The sequence below is a fragment of the Dendropsophus ebraccatus genome, chromosome 12 (assembly GCF_027789765.1).
Source record: "Dendropsophus ebraccatus isolate aDenEbr1 chromosome 12, aDenEbr1.pat, whole genome shotgun sequence".
Classification (NCBI taxonomy): Eukaryota; Metazoa; Chordata; class Amphibia; order Anura; family Hylidae; genus Dendropsophus; species Dendropsophus ebraccatus.
The window spans coordinates 20,017,824-20,023,823 of NC_091465.1; the positions used below are offsets into that span (position 1 = coordinate 20,017,824).

Sequence of the window (6,000 nt, forward strand, 5' to 3'; positions counted from 1 at the left end):
TGGGAGCAAATGGTGAAATATTATGAAGGTGTTTAGGGTTGTAGATAGATAGGTAATATTCTCTATGGGTTTGGTATTGGTTCCCTTTTTTTTTCCCCCGCCCTCGTTTAGAGGGAGTCCATACGTGCTTGGTCCGGGGTTGGGAAAGGGGGTGGGATTTTGGGGAGACTATGGTGATTGTAATATCATGTATACTTTTTCTTAAATGTTTTATATTTTGAAATTAAAATAAAATAAAATAAATATTTAAAAAAAATAAATAAATATGGTGACTGATTTCAGGTTAACAATAAACAATCCAGTTTGCGGTCATTTGTAGTTATTTGCTAGCTGTTAAAAATCGCTTTGTGTAATAGGACTCTAAGTTTATGGTGAAGGGAAGCTAGAGTTGCTGCAGAGAGACAGAACGGTGCTTATAGTGAGGGTTATTTGCCACTACAGTGCTGATATACAAAAATACTGCGGAGACACCATCACTTGTTTCTCAACGTCAGAGAATTAGGCAGAACTTCTACCGGGAAGGAACAAGCAAGTCAAGGAAACCACCTTCCAACAAGCCAGAGTCAGGTTCGAGTATTTGCCCCTCATCAGTGTGGAGCAGAATTCTTGGAAGCAGTGGGAGGAAAAAAATTATGGTTGACCTTAGGGAGATCAACCAAAACACTGCAGAGACACTATCACATGTTTCTCAACATCAGTGAACTAGCCAGACCTTCTATCTGGAAGGAACAACCAAGCCAAGGGGGTCTCCAGTCAAGGAAAGCACCTTCCAACAAGCAAAATTAAATAATCCTGCTAATACCCCAAAACAGCTATCCAAGGATGGATACCTTGGTGTCTCTGCAATATTTTTGCATATTTGTCTTCCCAGGGGGCAATGTTCCTAGCTTCGCTCACGCTGAGAGACCTGTGATGCTGTCTCCGTTTTGGTTGATCTCCCTGAGCTCAACCATCATTCCTTTGACTACAGTGCTGATGACACAACTTACTTTGCTCACTACTGCTCTGTACTCCTCTCCATGCTGCTGCTGTTGCTGCTGCTTTTGAAGATGTGCCACCAAGATATAGGGGAGGAGGATCCGCCTTCTGTTTTTGCAGTGTATGGAGACATCATAACAGCTGGTCTACACTCACTAGCCCAGGAACAACTGAGATAGAGCTTGTAGAAGGAAACAATTTTAAAACTTAAATATAGTAATGGCCATAAATAGTGCCACTCCTTATGTAAAGACACATGAGTCCATACGTGCTTGGTCCGGGGTTGGGAAAGGGGGTGGGATTTTGGGGAGACTATGGTGATTGTAATATCATGTATACTTTTTCTTAAATGTTTTATATTTTGAAATTAAAATAAAATAAAATAAATATTTAAAAAAAATAAATAAATATGGTGACTGATTTCAGGTTAACAATAAACAATCCAGTTTGCGGTCATTTGTAGTTATTTGCTAGCTGTTAAAAATCGCTTTGTGTAATAGGACTCTAAGTTTATGGTGAAGGGAAGCTAGAGTTGCTGCAGAGAGACAGAACGGTGCTTATAGTGAGGGTTATTTGCCACTACAGTGCTGATATACAAAAATACTGCGGAGACACCATCACTTGTTTCTCAACGTCAGAGAATTAGGCAGAACTTCTACCGGGAAGGAACAAGCAAGTCAAGGAAACCACCTTCCAACAAGCCAGAGTCAGGTTCGAGTATTTGCCCCTCATCAGTGTGGAGCAGAATTCTTGGAAGCAGTGGGAGGAAAAAAATTATGGTTGACCTTAGGGAGATCAACCAAAACACTGCAGAGACACTATCACATGTTTCTCAACATCAGTGAACTAGCCAGACCTTCTATCTGGAAGGAACAACCAAGCCAAGGGGGTCTCCAGTCAAGGAAAGCACCTTCCAACAAGCAAAATTAAATAATCCTGCTAATACCCCAAAACAGCTATCCAAGGATGGATACCTTGGTGTCTCTGCAATATTTTTGCATATTTGTCTTCCCAGGGGGCAATGTTCCTAGCTTCGCTCACGCTGAGAGACCTGTGATGCTGTCTCCGTTTTGGTTGATCTCCCTGAGCTCAACCATCATTCCTTTGACTACAGTGCTGATGACACAACTTACTTTGCTCACTACTGCTCTGTACTCCTCTCCATGCTGCTGCTGTTGCTGCTGCTTTTGAAGATGTGCCACCAAGATATAGGGGAGGAGGATCCGCCTTCTGTTTTTGCAGTGTATGGAGACATCATAACAGCTGGTCTACACTCACTAGCCCAGGAACAACTGAGATAGAGCTTGTAGAAGGAAACAATTTTAAAACTTAAATATAGTAATGGCCATAAATAGTGCCACTCCTTATGTAAAGACACATGAGAACTTACTCAGAAAAGTTAAACCCATTCACGACCAAGGATGTAACTGTACATCCTTGGTCAGGTAGGGGATTTCAGAGCAGGGCCGTCCCATGCTAATAATAGCCGGGGACCACCATGCCCGCTAATGAGCAGCTTAGATGCAGCTGTCATGTCATGTAATTATACCCCATCCCTGGTGTCTAGTGGGCAGATCGCCCCCCCATATGATGCGATCGCGGAGGGGCGATCCATTTAACTTACCTGGCCGGGCTTCAGTGTCGGAATGACGCTGATCCCAGCTCGGTATTCTGCTGATCTGGTCTGCAGCAGACCTATTATATACGCAGCATTGATCTCAATGGGGGATCAATGCTGTGTATATAGAAGTCCCCCAGGGAACTTCTAATTACTGTGTGAAAAAAAATAAATCAAATAATTTTTTTTTCATTAATAAAAAATTCCCTCCCCTAATAAAAATTTTAATCACCACACTTCTCCCATTTTATAAATAAATAAACATATTTGGTATCGCCGCGTGCGTAATCGCCCAAACTATTAACTTATCACGGTCCTGAAGGGGTTAAACAACAGGTAGGCTTTAAATATCCATACTTATTGACAGATGATAACATTTCAGGATAATAAGGCCCGTTTCAGAAGGATGTAATTTTTTTGTGTTTGGACCATGTAGCTGTTTTTTTGTATTATTATTCTTTGTGTTACTTAAATCGCCTTACAATGTCCCTAAGTGTTTAGAAAGAATGGAAGCCCATTGTCACATTTTTTTTTTTTTTAGCTGTTCCTATCTAGAAATCTATTTTGCCAACCCCATGTAATCAATCCTATCTGTGGCCCTTAATGATATGCCATTTTGTATAAATTACCTGTCACATTACAGTCTTTGGGAAAAACCAATACAAATTCACACAAGAGATTAATTGCAGCACTAAAGCCATTGCAGTAGTCGAGCACAGTTCACATCCCCGTGTCATCCCTGGTAGGGACTCTACACTGTTAATTTTATCCCTGCGCGCCTCAGGCTTCCAACTACAGTTCTAGATCAATGAATAGGAAACTTGTCATGCCAGCAGCACCTAAAAACAAGGTGCTTTGTGCAACTGGATATTATTTATGTTTCACAGATAGCCCATTTGTTATATTTCTTCTAATATCATGCACCTGCCTTATATTAAAATTGTCTTTACGTTAGGTACTGCCATGTTAAATGTATGTTCTCCACTTTTATAGTTTACATGCAGAATTGATCTACAAAATTACTTTGTATATACATTACTGATCCAGATTTACATCCTGTATTATACTCCAGAGCTGCACTTACTATTCTGCTGGTGGAGTCACTGTGTACATACATTACATTACTTAGCCTGTACTAATCCTGAGTTACGTCCCGTATTATACTCCAGAGCTGCACTCACTATTCTGCTGGTGGGGTCACTATGTACGTATACATTGAGACAAGTATAGGTATTTGCAGATGTGTAATCAGCCGATTACAGGACCAAGAGTCGAATCCACACCAGGTATAATAAGCGCAGGAGTATTTAAATTTGCACACAGCGGTGCAGCCAGGGATCATCCAAAGGTAGATGGCATAGTAAACATATACTCTTTATTGCAACGCATTTTGGCCCTATATTGTCTAACATGGGCCTTTATCAAGGCTTGATAAAGGCCCATGTTAGACAATATAGGGCCAAAACGCGTTGCAATAAAGAGTATATGTTTACTATGCCATCTACCTTTGGATGATCCCTGGCTGCACCGCTGTGTGCAAATTTAAATACTCCTGCGCTTATTATACCTGGTGTGGATTCGACTCTTGGTCCTGTAATCGGCTGATTACACAACTGCATTTGCTCCTCCCACCGTTGGTGGTGACGTCCCCCAGTACAGCTGCGGAGTACACCCCTTTATGCTGCATATAGAGTTGTGCCTAAATTTTGCACAACCTATCCAGGTGAGTGGATCCCTGTAAGACCCTGCTACCATCCACCTGGTTATCTTTTATTACACGAGGAAGCGCCCCCTGTCTCTTTTTTTTCTCAAGTATAGGTATTTGATACACTACAGATTTTAACACCTACAAAAAAATTAGAATTCTGTAAATTTTATACACTTCAACTGTGAAAGACAGATTTTTTTTTTTTAATTTCAGAAAATCTCATTGTTTGTTTTTTTCAAATAAGAATTTTGTCTCTCAAAGACCTGTTAGTTTTTCTTTAAGAAGCTCCTCCTACTCTGCAATCTTTACCTGTATTAATTGAACCTATGTGAACTCGTTACCTGTATAATAAACACCTAAACATCTCAATCAATCACACTCCAACCTCTCCACCATGGCCAAGACCAAAGACACCAGGGACAAAATTGTGGACCTGCACAAGGCTGGGATGGGTTACACAACAATAGGCAAGCAGCTTGGTGAGAAGGCAACAATTGTTGGTGCAATTATTAGAAAATGGAAGAAACACAAGGTGACTGTCAATCTTTCTTGGTTTGGGGCTCCATGCTTGTTAAAGTCTGCATGGAGCTTATTCTGTTTCTTGCTTCATATATAGACTTCATTTCTCCTGCATAGAAGATATGTGTGATTTTAAGGCAATTCTCTTCCTTGGCTAATCAAGCACCTTAGTACTACAGATGTTCTTTAGGGCACACTCAGTCTATGCAGAAATGATGAAATCTGACATCTCTGACGGCTTTTATTAGGATTTTTGAGCGTTGCTTACATGCCCAGTATCATAACATTATGTAACAGCATATTTTGTGGCTGACATTTGATAAGCTTTGCTATTTGTGCTTATTATACATTTCTTTTTCCTTTTGTAAGGCTTTCAGCATCATAGAGGATCAGATGACTTTACCTGGTATGAATAGAGCGCTGTTCATCATTTCACACACCGTGTACACTGGTGCGAACAAACAGCGCAAAGAAAAGCCTATTATCTCTTCCAGATGTTCAATTAATGTAAGTAATTATAACACATTCCCTCCTATATAAGCGTGCAGCCGACATGGCCCGTGTCCAGATCTGAAGCTCACTTTGTACATGTCAGAGAATGCATATGGCTGAATGAATGGAATAACATATTGCCGAGTGACCTATTTCCAGCAGTCATTCGAATATTGCTGTGAAGCATCACACAAACGTAATCATTTCTAATTCTTATTAATGATCCTGTTCCGATACATATGAACGATATAATTACCCAAGCTGAAAGCCAAGGGGTTCTGCCAGGAAGGCTGAAGTGCGAGAAAGGCCTGAAGAAGAAGCCGGATGATGGCTCTAGTGTGCAGCTGCTTCCAGGGCCATTCATGATGCAGCTTCTTCACCTAAATTTATTTTTTTAAATATTGTGACTGTGGCAAAGTAAGAAAGCCATCTTCCTGCTTCTTTCCCTTACCTGTGGACCAAATAGGGACTGGTTTCTAGGGTCCAATTATTGTAAAGACGTGATTTCTCAAGCAACCTGACTGTAGAGCTCCCCATAGACTTTAGATGGCTATCAGCCAACCATGTTCTGCCAATATACATTTGCAAGGCGCCCATAGGGGCTTGCTGACATTAATCTGATATGTTTGGCCAGCGTGATGGGGGTATCCAGTCTTACTAAATGGGCTATCAGGATATTTCCCCA

At 40.9% G+C, this 6,000-nt stretch overlaps 1 long non-coding RNA gene across 1 annotated transcript in view; it reads left to right on the forward strand.

The window, feature by feature from the left end:
- The window catches only part of LOC138769734 (uncharacterized), a 189,763-nt gene extending 184,439 nt beyond the window's left edge, over nt 1-5,324 (forward strand). Inside the window, exon 4 of the long non-coding RNA XR_011359299.1 lies at nt 5,193-5,324. This is a non-coding gene — a long non-coding RNA (uncharacterized lncRNA). The remainder of the gene's footprint in view (nt 1-5,192) is intronic.
- The last annotated feature ends 676 nt before the right edge of the window (nt 5,325-6,000 follow it).